Consider the following 18,313-nt stretch of genomic DNA (forward strand, 5'->3'; position numbering starts at 1 on the left):
GAATACAAAAACAATCCTGCACAAAACAAGGGCGGGACAACCTACCTACATATAAGGACGTTAATTAAACTAAAATACACACAGGTGAAACTAATAAGACAAAACCAATAGACAAACGAAAAAGGGATCGGTAGTGGCTAGTAGGACGGTGACGACACCTCCGAGCACCGCCCGAACAGGCAGGAGAGCCAACTTCGGCGGAAGTCGTGACAAGTGGATAAAAATTAAATGGATAAGAGGAATATTTTTCATAGAATACATAAATGCTTAAGATAGATGTGAAGACACTTTGATAGTCCATAAATATGTTTAGATAGAATATCCCACAGGTATGTGAACTATTAGACCAGTCAGGAACAGTCAACACTATGTGGTAGAACAGGCCAAAACAACCCAGCTGTGAAAGTTGTGGGTATTTTTAAAGGTCTCCTGATGTTCTAAGGTGTGTGTACAATGGGGGGGGGGGGGGGGGGATTTCCGACCCAAGTTAAGCACATGTAAATAGACTTGCACTTTTCTCTCTACGCGTATTCTGACCTTGAATTTAAGCATGAGAATAGCATGCTATTCAGCCGCTATATGCATGTTTTTAGGCCTACATTTTAAAATAATTGGTCTCTAATCATTTGAACCGTTCTCGCCATATATTCAAATTAAAGGTATACCAAATTTAAAGGGATGGCTTTAGATACATGTACTAAAAACCCCATTGAATGAAAACTCCACAAGAGTTTGCTGTTGGCCAGCAAGTGGGAGGGTTTTCAATGGTTGAGTTAAATTTATTCAGCACGCGCAATGGAACCAGCTACTAAAAATTGCATAGGAAAGGCTTACAGTTCCTAAGTCTGAATCGGCCCCTTAAAAGTGTAAGCAGTGTAGGAGTGCCTGTGGTGAATATGTTCAAAACTACCTTGTGATTTCCGTGCATTCATAAGCCTGTAGGGCCGCTTTGAATGAGAAATTCTTCCTGTATGGGTGTTGTGTTTCCAGGTTTTATGGCAGTCTAATGTTCCCTTTCAAAAGTGTGCTGGTAATTGACAGTCATTTTTTCTCTCCAAAAAGTTCTCTAAGTGTGTTTCTAACAATAATGTAGCTGCTGGCTCTCGGAGGCCATAAATAACTAGTGTAAAAAATGTAGTGGAGTTCTTAAATCACAGTTGGCCCCTCCTCCCCCCTGACAACCCCCCTTCCATCACCATTTGGGATCTCCAGTTTTCTTTTTTTCCATCTACTTATTTCTCTCACTCACTCATTCACTTAGGTTACTTCCTTCTCAAATTGACCCTGTCTCTATGTTTTGCCTTCAGTTTCTGCGTCAGTGTCTTCCTAATATCTTGAGCTGTCTAATTGTAAAAAAAAAAAAAATGCTGGCTCTCTGTCTTGTTTTGAAGATGTGTCATGTTTGAACCTGTTAAATTGTACTCTGTACTACTAAGTACATACCGTCATGACTGGCATACCACATCCCCCACAGCCCCCACGGGCTCTGGGGCCCCCCAAAAAACATGTTTTTTTCTAGCACATGAATACGTCATAAGCCATGCCAAAACAATTGAATTTGCTGCAAAACTGCAATATTTTCTCTCAGCCTCATGACAAAATGTGTATAATAGCACTACATTAACTATAAAACTGAACAATTCTCACTCTGCCCCATGGCAAAATGCGTAGAATTGCACGGAATTTGCTTTATTACATCAACTTTTTCTCTCAGCCTCATGACAAATTGTGTGTCTAGCAAACTTGACAGAACTTGAAGAATTTTGAAAAGGATAATGTGCAAATATTGTACAATCCAGGTGTGCAAAGCTCTTAGAGAGTTACCATGAAAATACTCCAAAGGTGATTCTAACATGTATTGACTCAGGGGTGTGAATAATGAGATAATTCTGTATTGAATTTTCAATTACATCTGCAAAAATGTATGGAAACATGCTTTAATTTTGTCTTTATGGGGCATTGTGTGTAAATGGGTGAGCTTTTTTATTTATTTAAATCCATTTTGAATTCAGGCTGTAACACAACAACATGTGGAATATCAATGAATACTTCCTGAAGGCACTGTATGTGACATTCATTGAAAGAGTGGTCTTTGGAATGCTAATCTTTTGAGGTGCTAGCTCAAAACAATACAGAATGTATTTTGAGGACAGGGGATAGCCATGCTCTGACTGACATTCTGACATGTTTACACTTGTGAATGGGCCTCTATCAGTCAGTCAGTCAGTCAGCAGTGGGGCCCCACTGGATGTGGTGGTGTGTGTGTGTGTGTGCACTCATTCACAGCGGGATACATGGGGGGGCAGGATAAAGGTGCAGAGTCATGACCGTAAAAAGAAGCTGTTTATGGGGCCCATTTGGAAAGATGCCCGTATCCCTCCGGTCCTTCCCGTTGTGAAGGATGGGTACATGTTTTCCAGAATGACCATTCTCTTGTTGGAGAAATGGAGCATTGCAGTCTTCATTATCCTGATGACTTATTTACATCAACATGTTAGGACAGTAGCTACGTAGATATTACACAATTCCAAATATTTGACACGCACTTCCTAAAGAGCAGCACATTTGAATGAGAGGACATTCAGTATTTTTTGTGAATCCACACTGTCATCATCATCCATGCCTAAGCATATTCCAAAGATTGATACAAAACATGACTTTACCACTCTGAGTCTTTAGGACTTCTCCTGAGGGGGGAAGGGGAGCCAGGGATTGATTTAGAGTGTTTATCCTAACCCTGAATATGGTTCTGGTGAAGGGAGGGAGACATTTGAAATGTGAGGAGTGATTATGCCATGGACCGTGACTGGGTGGGGGCTAGGTGGCCAAGTATAGACCCACAAACGAGAGGCAACAACAGTAGCTTCATCTGCCTTTTCTGTGAAAAAAAAAACTAAACCTGAATTTAAAAACCCCCACTAAAGCTCTAAAAACTATAGCATCCACAGAAAGTACACTCCTGTCCCGGACGATGATTGAGACAGCCAGTCATTGTCCCACACTCTTAGCCCCAGCCATGCTTGTGTTTCCCTGTCCATCCCATGATCCCATGCTCCAGTCCCACCAGCCTGGGTGCTGGCAGCTAACAGCCAATCTCATCTGCCAAGTCTGATTAGATGTCTGATGAGTTTGTGTTAATTGGGTTATGAGATCATTCCTTCACCCATCTGTTGGTCAAATACAGTAACTATGTAGTAAATGTATCCAGACCAGTCATTTTTTCCAATCTCATCTAATGTCCATAGGCTTCGGCGAACAGATGGGTGTTACCTGACATCTCAGTCTTTAAATACTCCATTACTACTGTACTCAGCCAACAGGTCTGTGTGTAAATGACTTCCCTTCAATGTTTCTGCATGAAAAGGTTAGAGGTCATTAAACCACCTTGAAAAATAACTTCCTCGTGCCATTTCAAGTGGAAAAATTATTGACATGACAGGAAGATAAATAACAGAAACGCAACACTAAAAACTCGCAAGTAACACTTACTTGGCTGAATCAAGAAACACTTTAAAAGTGTAAATGGAAACCCAATTAGTGCTAATGTGTATGAAATGGTTATCCATAGAGTTCAGGTTTAAGGTAAGGCATGTATATTTCTCCTCTCCTTTGCTTGTTAAAATAATGTGTAATGTCTTTGTGTAATGTTACAAAACAGTGGGTAATTCTCTACAGGTGTGCTGGCACACTGGCTGCGGTCCACCTGGCTCAGTGTCTTTGTGTTGGATATTCAAACCTAGATTAAATGATCAGAGCTTCCCTCAGGCGATGCAGGCTATTACGCCAGGATAAAGGGGGCCGATATTTAGATCATATTTTTCCTCAAGAAAAGGTAAGCTCTGCATGTGTTTATGAACTTGTAAAAGAAGGTAGATTATGGAGAAGAAAGCGTTTTTACTACCTTCTGACTGGCCATATATGATGTTTATGGAGATTCCAAATGCTTTTTATTGAAAATAGTGGATCATTTCATTTATCAAACTTTTACTTTGGATTACTTCAAAAGTAATCCAGTGGATTTCTAATTCTCTGGCAATGCACACCTAAAGGAACATGAAACAGTTGTTTCGAAGCAAATGTGAACGGATCAGCTCATCGGAAACACCTTCATTCTTATGGCTGAGATCCCGTTAACGGGATCGACTTGACGACAGCCAGTGAAAGTGCAGGGCGCCAAATTCAAACAACAAAAATCTCATAATTAAAATTCCTCAAACATACAAGTATTTTACACCATTTTAAAGATACACTTGTTGTAAATCCAGCCACAGTGTCCGATTTCAAAAAGGCTTTACGACGAAAGCACACCAAACGATTATGTTAGGTCCGTACCTAGTCACAGAAAAACACAGCCATTTTTCCAGCCAAAAATAGGAGTCATAAAAAGCAGAAATAGAGATATAATTAATCACTAACCTTTGATGATCATCAGATGACACTCATAGGACTTCATGTTACACAATACATGTATGTTTTGTTCGATAAAGTTCATATTTATATCCAAAAATCTTAGTTTACATTGGCGCGTGTTCAGTAATGTTTTGCCTCCAAAACATCCGGTGATTTTGCAGAGACCCACATCAATTTACAGAAATACTCATAATAAACATTGATAAAAGATGTAAGTATTATACATGGAACTTTAGATAAACTTCTCCTTAATGCAACCGCTGTGTCGGAGTTTTTTAAAAACTTTACGGAAAAAGCACACCATGCTATAAACTGAGTACAGCGCTCAGAGCCCAAACAAGCCATACAGATATCCGCCATGTTGTGGAGTCAACAGAAGTCAGAAATAGCATTATAAATATTCACTTACCTTTGATGATCTTCATCAGAATGCACTCCCAGGAATCCCAGTTCCACAATAAATGTTTGTTTTGTTCGATAATGTCCATAATTCATGTCCAAATACCTCCTTGTTGTTCGCGCGTTTAGTTCCAAAATCCAAATTGATGATGCGCAGGCCAGACGAAAAGTCAAACAGTTCCGTTACAGTTTGAAGAAACATGTCAAACAATGTATAGAATCAATCTTTAGGATGTTTTTAACATAAATCTTCAATAATGTTTCAACCGGAGATTTCCTTTGTCTGTAGAAATGCGATGGAACCCAGTTAACTCTCACAGGGGCGTGCCTGAGTAAGCTCGTGACACTCTGCCAGAGCCCTGACTCAAACAGCTCCCATTCCCCCCTCCTTCACAGTAGAAGCATCAAACAAGGTTCTAAAGACTGTTCACATCTAGTGGAAGCCTTATGAAGTGCAATAAGACCCCATAGACACTGTATATTGGATAGGAAAACCTACAAACCTCAGATTTCCCACTTCCTGGTTGGATTTTTTCTCTGGTTTTTGCCTGCCATATGAGTTCTGTTATACTCACAGACAACATTCAAACAGTTTTAGAAACTTCAGAGTGTTTTCTATCCAAATATACTAATAATATGCATATCAGCTTCTGGGACTGAGTAGCAGGCAATTTACTCTGGGCACCTTATTCATCCAAGCTACTCAATACTGCCCCCAGCCATAAGAAGTTTTAACACAGGCAGCCTCAGGAGGCTGAAGAAATTTGGCTTGTCACCAAAAGCACTCACAAACTTCTACAGATGCACAATCGAGAGCATCCTGGCGGGCTGTATCACCGCCTGGTACGGCAACTGCTCCGCCCTCAACCGTAAGGCTCTCCAGAGGGTAGTGAGGTCTGCACAACGCATCACCGGGGGCAAACTACCTGCCCTCCAGGACACCTACACCACCCGATGTTACAGGAAGGCCATAAAGATCATCAAGGACATCAACCACCCGAGCCACTGCCTGTTCACCCCGCTATCATCCAGAAGGCGAGGTCAGTACAGGTGCATCAAAGCTGGGACCGAGAGACTGAAAAACAGCTTCTATCTCAAGGCCATCAGACTGTTAAACAGCCACCACTAACATTGAGTGGCTGCTGCCAACAGACTGACACTGACACTGACTCAACTCCTGCCACTTTAATAATGGGAATTGAAGGGAAATGATGTAAATATATCACTAGCCACTTTAAACAATGCTACCTTATATAATGTTACTTACCCTACATTATTCATCTCATATGCATACGTATATACTGTACCCTATATCATCGACTGCATCCTTATGTAATACATGTATCACTAGCCACTTTAACTATGCCACTTTGTTTACATACTCATCTCATATGTATATACTGTACTCGATACCATCTACTGTATCTTGCCTATGCTGCTCTGTACCATCACTCATTCATATATCCTTATGTACATATTGTACATAGTTTTGGAATTGTTAGTTAGATTACTTGTTGGTTATTACTGCATTGTCGGAACTAGAAGCAGAAGCATTTCGCTACACTCGCATTAACATCTGCTAACCATGTGTATGTGACAAATAAAATTTGATTTGATTTGATTTGAGGTATAAAAAAATGAACAGATCAGAGGCAGTGTTTGTGATTCCTTTTCTTGTGAATGTTTACTAAACAGGTTTTCTTTCACGCCACAAAATAACTCCAGTACAGGGTAACGTCCAACGCTGAAACACCAGCGTAACAATACAAATAAACATGAACTAAGCCTTTGACCAAAAGGCCGTGGCCAAAAAGGGAAAGCAAAACAACAAACGGCTACTCCTGTCTTTAGACTATCGTCTAGACATAATAGTTACAGGAGGAATGCTTTTCTCTACCTAAAGCCTGCCTTGGTTAACAGAGAGTCAAGGTGCCCCAGTAAACAAAGCTTTCTCTGAGACAGGAAAATCTGACGTCCTCCCAGGTCCCCGTCTCTATTCTCCCCCATTCTCCCCCAGCTGCTCTCCTGGCACCCCTATACAGAGGAAGACACAAAGCAATTAGTGGGCCCAGGTGTGTACTAATTGGCTTTACACTGAGTACCTATCCCCCGAGGAGGGTGCTGTTGTGTCGTCTTCCTCCGACTGGTCACTGAACTCTGACACAAAGCATACACATGTCAAGGAGGGCTTCTAAAACAAGAGTACTCCTTAAATGAGACTCCCTATTGAAACTGTATTATGAAAGGCTTCCCCCCTATTCCCCACATCCCTCTTCATCATTGGCCAATAACCCATGCATGTTATGCATTAAACAATGCAACAGTGACTACGCCAAGTTAATCGACTGAGAGGTTAATAATCTTGGGCTTGTTTCACTTAACACCATCTATGAATGAATGACTGAAAATGACTAAGTTGGCAGCCAGACTGGTTCTCCTGTTTAATAAAGGTACAAAAATTAAAATGTGGTCACACAACCCCACAACTCCAAAACACTCTCAGACCCTGTTCTTCTGCGGAGGTTGACTGCATTTCCGCCTGGATACAATCCGCATGACTGCTGGGCCCTGGCCCCAGTAGCTCTTAGCCATTTAAAGATGCATTTAATGACCCAGAAAATACCATGAGTCATAAATAACACACTGTGTGGAGAGTGGAGTGATTTGTCGAAAGGAAACCTACCTGCTCAGAGATGGGCCTGCAAGGAGCCTGAGGGAGAATTTACTAACAGCTCTCTGCTTTGCATAGAAGTCTTCAACTTCATAGTCTTTTAATAACAAAGAGTTCGATCAAAACTCATTTTGTGTCAAAACGACTCAAACAAAATCTGTTGGAAGGACTTCAGTAATGGTTGATATTGGCTAGGCTGACAGGGCAGCCAACGCATGTTATACCAAACACCCACTGGGCTGCACGCAAATACCTGCAACTAAAAAATGGTCAACATTTCTCAATGAAATACCAACTCATGTATGCTCAAGTTCATCAACAACAAGTATGATTGTCTCATGTTGTTTTCCCACCAGGAGCTGCATTTCAATCATTCATGTCCTGAAAGGTACAGGCGGTGCACGTGAGGCCTGAAAACCTTCTTCCACTCTGGTTTCTCTGGATAAATATTGACTGGGTGCAGGACCCAGTGTCTTCATCTGCAGCATGGAGCAGGGTGGCATAGAGCAGAGAACCAGTAATGAGTATACTGGGTCTATAAGGAATGTTATGTGGGAATTCCATCAACAAAAACACAACATGATTAAATAGTGGACAGTTGATGAATGTGGACATGACATGCATTTTGAGAGATTATACAGTATTCACCATCAAGGGCATTCCTGCAGATTATAAATCGGGGAATATTAAAACCTAAACAATGGTTACTATTGTTTCATTTGAAGGAATTATGGAAACCATGTGGATTATCCCATTGTGAATGGATAAATGCTATATTGTTCTATAATGTCCATTCATTCAGTCTTTCTATAATGTTTCTGGCCATGCTATCATAGGTCATCAACTTATTGTTGAGGTCTGTTAGAAAGGCCGTAGCATGGCTGGTATTCTCCTGGGCCCTGAGAGCAGAGCGGTTCCAGAACAGTTTGGCTGTTATTATTAAGCTGTCCAACTGAGCAGGAGAACGTACTGTGCCTAGCTAGGATGCATTGTACTGCTATCATATGGAAAAACTTTCACATTTTAGCATGCATGCACCTATTCTTTAGGGTGTAATGAAATACATTTATTGGGCATACTTTGGAAGGTTTAGGCTAGACTAGATCAAACAATCAGGTATGCCTATAGGAAACATATGTTGTATGATTACATTTGTATGATGTTTTTCAACCTGATAACAGCTTCCTCTAACTTGCTTCCTCTAACTTCCATTTGTTTTACAGTATTCACAGCAGGCTCCACCCCTCTGGTGATCAAATACTAATCAACCTAAGGTTTATAGAAGTGCTTTATAGCTACTAGCACAATTACTGATGAAAAGCACAGTTAACAAATAATGTTGCATAAGCACTTTTTTAAATGTTAGAATGTGTGCACAAACACATACACCCTTTCCACCACACAAGCAGTCGCAAACGCATGTCATCCCATGCACACAGCTATGAACACACACACACACACACACACACACACACACACACACACACACTCACTCACTCACTCACTCACTCACTCACTCACTCACTCACTCACTCACTCACTCACTCACTCACTCACTCACTCACTCACTCACTCACTCACTCACTCACTCACTCACTCACTCACTCACTCACTCACTCACTCACTCACAGAGCCTCTTTCACAGACAGCTGACACTGCAGTCTGAAATGGAGATTCCACTGCACGGTAAATTGTACCGTGACAGTGCGCTGTGGTGACATGGCGATTGTGCAATGTTACACGCTCCTCGTCACACTTGGCCGGACCGATCCATTGCATGACGGGGTTCATTTGATCTCCCCCTCTGATTCGGCATGCGGAACCTCACCATAGTTGAAGTGATAGAATAGAGGTTAGCTGATTGTGACCTTCAGTAGAATGAACAGGACCCTTTCTTCCACTCTAGAATCTGATTCTGTGTTGTCTCAGATGCAAAATAGACCAGTTTAGAGAAACAATATTCTGGGAATAACGAGAAGGTACTTGGCACTACAGTAGCAAAGATCCATGAGAGCAGTGGCGATTTTAGCATGTAAATCTTGGTGGGGCAAACTCAACAACCCAAAAATGTTGATGCATGCCAGCAAAGACACTACACAACACAACACTAAACAATGCATTAATTGCACTGTAATGGCGACAAGCGATGCCCACAAACTGTTAGGGCCTACATAAAGCTGTCCCAACAGCAGAGCTTTCTATCCAGCACAATGAAGTTCATCCTTACCACCGCTACACCTGGCTATCAGCGGAACCTTGTCTGGCCTCGTTTACTGCCTTTAAAAAAAACATAGCTCATATGGCTGACTTGCTTCAACAAATGTGGTTTATATTGACAATTGAGATGTACAAACTATGGCATAAAGGAACAATGAGCGGATAAGAGGCATTCCGTCATTTCGATTAAGACATTACTGAGCGAGCGACGACGAACGTAGTCAATATAATTATGTGTTCAGCACCTTTGAAATGTACAGCGACAGAATGCAGAACATGGGCTGCTCTTACAGAATTTTCCCTGTACACCAAGTCACAACCGTAGGATAAATAAAGTGGGCACATAAGCAGACAATGAAACCTCTTACGATATTAGATTAAGACATTTCTCAAAAACAGGTTATAGGCTACATGTACAGTACCACCGAGTCAGAACAGTAACGTTAGGTGAAATTAAGAGGTTAAAATAGACCAAATTATTACAGTGAGGCACATGGGCTACTAACAGCTTACTACACAACATACACTTAGTATTACTTTCTTAGCTATAGTATACATATCTCCCTTACATATTACATCATTTATGCAGCAGCATACAACACATTTTTGGACTCATCTTGGCTTGTGATGTGCTCACTTAATCATAAAGCTGGTGCGGCGGTTTTGTCATCAAACTTTGTCATCAAAGTCTGGTATTCTCTGGATTTATGGTGGGAATGCTAAAAAAAACACACAGCCACTCCATTGAATAGCAGGCTACTGGTTGCTTTGCACTACTTGCAGTTAGCCACTGATTCCTTCCAAAAGACTCATTGAATTTGCAATTTCCAACTTGTTGTGTAGTCTTTATGTCCAATGGCCGATGAGCACCGATACGTTTTATCGATAATTTCGCTTCATTATTTCTCTTCATATGACAAGGATTAAAAAGGATTTGCCAGTAGATTGTCGACTTGATTCATGAGGATGACTGCTAGCTAAGACTTTGAATGTAAGATGTTGACATGATCAGTCGAATCAAAGCTACTGTACATATAATGTGATTTGACATAATTTCATCTGTGGCCAATGACCTTGGGGCTTCTTGGAAGGGCACTTATAATATTACTCTATGGCAGGACCCAAAGGGCTGAAATGTTGAATGTCTACCCATATGAAGGACATAAACTTTGCGATGGCGTAGTGTCCCCATGAGTGACATAACACTGAGACAATCACGGCGCAATGCTCCTATTTTTTGCTGGCTCTCCCCACCACCACAGATAGCACTGAGCTAGGCTGAAACACCTGCATTTAATATCAAAATAAAATAAAATAAATAAATATGCAAAACAGGCAAGCCCCACCAATTTTTGTTTTTACATATATAGTTGAAGTCGGAAGTTTACATACACCTTAGCCAAATACCTTTAAACTCAGTTTTTCACAATTCCTGACATTTAATCCTAGTAAAAATTCCCTGTCTTAGGTCAGTTAGGATCCCCACTTTATTTTAAGAATGTGAAATGTCAGAATAATAGTATAGTATAAGAATACGAGTATAGTATAAGAATACTATGAGAATACTATATAGTAATAGTATGAGAATGATTTATTTCATCATCATGTCACAAAGTGCTGTACAGAAACCCAAACCCCAAACAGCAAGCAATGCAGATGTAGAAGCACGGTGGCTAGGAAAAACTCCCTAGCAAGGCCAGAATCTAGGAAGAAACTTAGAGAGGAACCAGGCTCTAAGGGGTGGCCAGTCCTCTTCTGGCTGTGCTGGGTGGAGATTATAACAGTACTTGGCCAAGATTTTCAAATGTTCATAGATGACCATAGGGTCAGATAATAATAATCACAGTGGTTGTGGAGGGTGCAACAGGTCAGCACCTCAGGACTAAATGTCAGTTGGCTTTTCATAGCCAACAGCAGGTGTGGTAGCGAGAGAGTCCAAAACAGCAGGTCCGTGACAAAGTAGCACATCTGGTGAACAGGTCAGGGTTCCATAGCCGCAGGCAGAACAGTTGAAACTGGAGCAGCAGCATGACCAGCTGGACTTGGGACAGCAAGGAGTCATCAGGCCAGGTAGTCCAGAGGCATTACCCAGTTGCGGCCCACTTTTTGGAAGACAACCACTTGATTTCGTCTTTACTTTATATTGCCATTGAACATGTCACCCTCTTTAGGAGAGGGGGTGACCTCGACAATTTATTGTTAAAATGAGAGGCTGCCTGGATCTTTAATTTAAAGACTCTTGGTCTCAACGTAGACTTTAATCTGAAGCCATTCTTGTGATTGTTTTGATTTTGCTATTGTAAATGTTTGTAGGCTTACGTAGCCAAATTGTATCTATGATCGTACACTATAGATTTGTTTTTTGTATGCTATTTTAAAATATGAGAATTAACCAATGATATTGATTACAGACACCTGTGTGTGTCTTTTGACACTACATAAATTAGTCATCCTGCAGTGTTTGTCATTATACCCTGATGAAGACAGCTCGAAACATTGAAACGTTGGACATGAATATGTTTGCATCTGAGCTCCTAGTGTGTGGCTCTCCTTTATTTTTCACGTTTTCCACTCCGCTAGCCAGCACCTCACCTAAATAGGTGTGAGTTTTTTTTGTGTGGACCATCACTCTCCTTATTGGTAAAATAGCCGTTACACAGCCTGGAGGTGTGTTGGGTCATTGTCCTGTTGAAAAACAAATGATAGTCCCACTAAGCCCAAACCAGATGGGATGGCGTATATCTGCAGAATGCTGTGGTAGCCATGTGCCTTGAATTCTAATTACATCACAGACAGTGTCACCAGCAAAGCACCCCCACACCATAACACCTCCTCCTCCATGCTTTACGGTGGGAAATACACATGCAGAGATCATCTGTTCACCCACACCGCGTCACACAAAGACACGTCGGTTGGAACCAAAAAATGTCCAATTTGGACTCATCAGACCAAAGGACACATTTACACCGGTCTAATGTCCATTGCTCATGTTTCTTGGCCCAAATAAGTCTCTTCTTCTTATTGCTGTCCTTTAGTGGTTTCTTTGCAGCAATTCGACCATGAAGGCCTGATTCACACCGTCTCCTCTGAACAGTTGATGTTGAGACGTGTCTGTTACTTGAACTCTCTGAAGCATTTATTTAGGCTGCAATTTCTGAGGCTGGTAACTCTAGTGAACTTTTCCTCTGCAGCAGAGGTATCTCTGGGTCTTGAAATTCATGTGGCGGTTCTCATGAGTCCTTATCGTTCATAAACATTGGCACATTCTAAGATCCAATGATAGTATCGTAATGTGTTTTCGGACCTTGCCTTGGTCGTATTCTCGCGGGGCAGAAACCTTAGAGATCAATTGGTAAACTCTGATTTACCACCCCAAGATATCCCTGCACAATGTGTATTTGCGCCCCTACTGGATGGAAACTACAAATGTAATGGCTGTGATCAATGCAATGGCACTTATAAATGGAGATCCTTCAAACACCCCCAAACAGGGATACAGATCCAAATAAAAAGTGTTATCACATGCTCCACTAAGGCAGTTATTTATCTTGTGGTAAAAATTATGTGGGTAAATCAAAGCGTGAATTAAAAGCACGTGTCTCGGTGCATCGTAGCACCATTAGTTGCAAAAACTCGACTTACACAGTTGCGACCCACTTTTTGGAAGAAAACCACTCGATTTCATCTCTACGTTATATTGGCATCGAACATGTCACCCTCTTTAGGACAGGGGGTGACCTCGACAATTTATTGTTAAAACGAGAGGCTGCCTGGATCTTTCATTTACAGACCCTTGCTCCCTTCGGTCTCAACGTAGACTTTGATCTGAAGCCATTCTTGTGATTGTTGTGATTTTGCTATTTGTAAATGTTTGGAGGCTTATGTAGCCAAATTATATCTATGATCGTATGCTATCCATTTATGTTTTTTGTATGCTATTTTTTGCTATCCACACCAGGCCATGATTACAGACACCTGTGTGTGTGTTTTGACACCATATAAATGAGTCATCCCGCATAGTTTGTCATTATACCCGGATGAAGACAGAGGTCTGTCGAAACGTTGGACATAAATATTTTTGCATCTGAGCTCCAAGAGTGTGCGGCTCTCCTTAATTTTTTTTAAGTGGTCCTCATGAGAGCCAGTTTCATCATAGTACTTGATGGTTTTTGCGACTGCACTTGAAGAAACTTTCAAAGTTCTTGAAATGTTCCGGATTGACTGACCTTCATGTCTTAAAGTAATGGTGGACTGTCTTTTCTCTTCGCTTATTTGAGCTGTTCTTGCCATAATATGGACATGGTCTTTTACCAAATAGGACTATCATCTCTATACCCCCCCCCCCCCATACCTTGTCACAGCACAACTGATTGGCTCAAACGCATCAAGAAGGAAAGAAATTCCACAAATTCACTTTTAACAAGGCACACCAGTTAATTGAAATGCATTCCAGGTGACTACCTCATGAAGCTGGATGAGAGAATGCCAAGAGTGAGCAAAGCTGTCATCAAGCCAAAGGGTGGCTGTTATTTCATAGTTTTGATATCTTCACTATTATTCTACAATGTAGGAAATAGCTCAAATAAAGAAAAACCATTGAATGAGTAGGTGTTATAATAATGTATAATAACACTTTTGATTGGTAGTGTAGATATATAATTGTGTATTTTTTAAAATTATTCTTTATTTCACCTTTATTTAACCAGGTAGGCCAGTTGAGAACACGTTCTCATTTACAACTGTGACCTGGCCAAGATAAAGCAAAGCAGTGCGACAAAACAACAACACCGAGTTACACATAAACAAACGCACAGTCAATAACACAATAGAAAAATCTATGTACAGTGTGTGCAAATGTGGAAGAGTAGGGAGGTAAGGCAATAAATAGAACCTTGAGCATGGCTCAGGTGCACCCATGACCAGCTCGGAAACCAGATTGCATAGTGGAGAAGGTACGGTGGGATTCGAAATGGTCAGTGATCTCTTTGTTAACTTGGCTTTCGAAGATTTTAGAAAGGCAGGGCAGGATGGATATAGGTCTATAGCAGTTTGGGTCTAGAGTCTCCCCCTTTGAAGAGGGGGATGACCATGGCAGCTTTCCAATCTTTGGGGTTCTCAGACGATACGAAAGAGAGGTTGAATAGGCTAGTAATAGGTGTTGCAATCAATTTCGGCGAATAATTTCAGAAAGAGAGGGTCCAGATTGTCTAGCCCAGCTGATTTGTAGGGATCCAGATGTTGAAGCTCTTTCAGAACATCAGCTGTCTAGATTTGGGTGAATGGAGAAGCGGGGGGCTTGGGCAAGTTGCTGCAGGGGGTGCTGAGATGTTGGCTGAGGTAGGGGTAGCCAGGTGGAAAGCATGGCCAGCTGTAGAAAAATGCTTATTGAAATGATAGATTATCGTAGATTTATTGGTGGTGACAATGTTTCCTATCCTCAGTGCAGTGGGCAGCTGGGAGGAGGTGCTCTTATTCTCCATGGACTTTACAGTGTCCCAAAACTTTTTGGAATTAGTGCTACAGGATGCAAATTTTTGTTTGAAAAAGCTTGCCTTAGCTTTCCTAACTGACTGAGTATATTTGTTCCTGACTACCCTGAAAGGTTGCATATCGCGGTGGCTATCCGATGCTGATGCAGAACGCCACAGGATGATCTTGTGCTGGTCGAGGGCAGTCAAGTCTGGGGTGAACCAAGAGCCGTATCGGTTCTTAGTTCTACATTTTTTGAACAGGGCATGCTTATTTAAGATGGTGAGGAATGCACTTTTAAAGAGCAACCAGGCATCCTCTACTGACTGGATGAGGTCAATATCCTTCCAGGATACCCGGGGCCAGGTCGATTAGAAAGGCCTGCTCGCTGAAGTGTTGGTTCTTTGTAAAAAAATGTGGGGCTGAAAACACTGCCCTGAATGACGTGTCACCAATGCATTAGAGATATGCAATATTTTACCATTTCAATGAATAATAGGCTGCAAGGGATTTGGAGTGGTTGGATGTCATTGTATAATACTTTGTGTGGTGCTAAGCTTTGTTGTGGTTGCTTGCTCCCATGTAGAATCAATGGAGAGTCTTCAAAGCCACTGGGAGAGAACGGACCGCTTAATACCAAACAACAAATGTTTTGTGATTTGGTCTCCTTCAAAATCTGCTTTCCCCAAAGGGCTGCCAGTTAGCTGGCAGAGTTTGAGAGTTGACAATGCCTTGCTTTCACGTTGTGTCCTTTTGTCTACTTCGCTATGTTTGTTGTCTTTGCTCTCTCATGCTTTGACTTTATTCTGGACAATCAGGAACCTACTGTAGTATTCGATTTAGGGCATAAGACAAGAAGTATACTGTAAAGATGGTGATAACATTTCTGTCTCTCAGGCGTTCCCTTATGGTTTCAGGTGTTGCTGTCAGATACACATTGAGTGTACAAAACATTAGGAACACCTGATCTTTCCATGACAGACTGACCAGGTGAATCCAGGTAAAAGCTGTGATCCCTTATTGATGTCACTTGTTAAATCCACTTCAATCAATGTAGATGAAGGGGGCAAGACAGGTCAAAGAAGGATTTTTAAGCTTTGAGACAGTTGAGACATGGATTGTGGATGTTCACCATTCAAAGGAGGAATGGGCAAGACAAAATATTTAAGTGCCTTTGAACGAGGTATGGTAGTAGGTGCCAGGCACACTGGGTTGAGTGTGTCAAGAACTGCAGTTTCCTGTGTGTATCAAGAATGGTCCAGCACATCAAAGGACAGCCAGCCAACTTGACACAACTGTCGAAAGCATTGGAGTCAACATGAGACAGCATCCCTGTGGAATGCTTTCAACACCTTGTAGAGTCCATGCCCTGACAAATTGAGGCTGTTCTGAGGGCACAGGGGGGTGAAACTCAATATTAGGAAGGTGTTCCTAATCTTTTGTCAACTCAGTTGAGATATTTCAGCTGTAATTTAAAAAAAACATGTATTTAACCTTTATTTAACTAGGCAAGTCAATTAATAACAAATTCTTCTTTACAATGAAGGCCTACCCCGGCCATAGCCTAACCCGGGAGACGCTGGGCCAATTGTGCACCGCCCTAAGGGACTCCCAATCACGGCTGGGGTCTGTAGTGACTAAGATGCAGTGCCTTAGACCGCTGCGCCACTCGGGAGCCCAATGAGTGATGTAATACAATCACTGTGGCTGAGATATAACTCTCTATTTCCGAGTCTTCGATGAATGAATACTGGAGGATGATGCGGAAGACTGGAGGATGATACCTCATCTCTTTCTATAACTACTAGACATTACTACACTCCAAGAGTAAGCATAACTACAGTACCGGCTGGATTAGCAAGCTCCCCATATCAGAGGCGTGTCGTGTGCTATCAGCTGTATGTTATGCCCTCTCTCTCTTTCCAGGAATCCACCTGACACCATGAACAGCATGTTCCTAAGCACACTGAATATTAGGGGGGGGCTCCTGTACAGTCCTTTAGTTGATGAGGGTTGGGCAGAGCCCCAGATGGTTTGGAATTACCAAGGAACTCAATTTAGCCCGTAATAGTTTTTTTTACACAATCTTTACCACCATTATTCTTTTCCTCCTATTCATCGTAACATTTATTCATGGTCAGTTGGGACAGAGGCCATTTTACCACTAAATGTCCTCTTTACCTTTCTTTCCCACATTTAACCAATGTGTCTTGACATTAACAAAAATTTGAATTCAAACGGAAAGTAATGAATCGTAACTGCGGTTAATCAACGTTGTTTCCATGTCCTTTCAACTATAAAAAAAAAAACAATGTGATGACGTTGAATTGGTGTGGAAAATGTATTGAATTTGCAAAAAGTTAACACACGGGCATTTTGTCTTTTTTTTCACCCAACTTTTAACCTAAATCCAATGTCATGGTGAAATGTTTTGTTGATTTCACTTTGAATTCACATTAGTTAACACCTGAACCAAATTTAACTCAAAAGTAGACATTGTACCGACATTTGTTCCCAGTGGAAGAGCTATTTTTGATTTATTTTAAAGATCATACTATTCAGGTTTCTATATTTATAACAAGGGTACAATATTTCTCTCTGCTTTAGCCCCGCAGCTAAAGATGCCCTCTAAGAGCACTCATCTCTGTCCCTCTCTTTCTGTCTGTCTCCTTCTCTCTTAAACACAAATGCACACACACACACACACACACTATAAAAAAGCACACATGCACCATTATACTTGGTAACAGTTATTTATAAATGACCTAGACTACCTGAATTCCACTGCAGATGGGACATCTGCTCCTACACCGTCCAATCCTCCTAAAATAAAGACTCATTAATCAGACAGCAGTTGACTTTGGAAAGCCAAGGTGATATGCTTCCTGATTTATCACACTCTCGTGCACAGGTTGCCTTGTGGCTCATTAGCACGCCACCACAGTCCAAATCTAAACCCAGCACTGGAATATATTATGTGACCTCCATTTCTATTTCACTCGCAGCAGTTTAATTGTGTGGTTAATCAACTACATACAGTGTTTCAATGAAGCATCCATCTGTAACAGCATTATACTGATACATTTCAGACTGGGCATGAAGCCTCTGATACACTAAAATGAGTACTAATTATATGAGAGAAGCAAC

This window comes from Oncorhynchus nerka, linkage group LG20 (assembly GCF_034236695.1).
Source record: "Oncorhynchus nerka isolate Pitt River linkage group LG20, Oner_Uvic_2.0, whole genome shotgun sequence".
NCBI classification, from domain to species: domain Eukaryota; kingdom Metazoa; phylum Chordata; class Actinopteri; order Salmoniformes; family Salmonidae; genus Oncorhynchus; species Oncorhynchus nerka.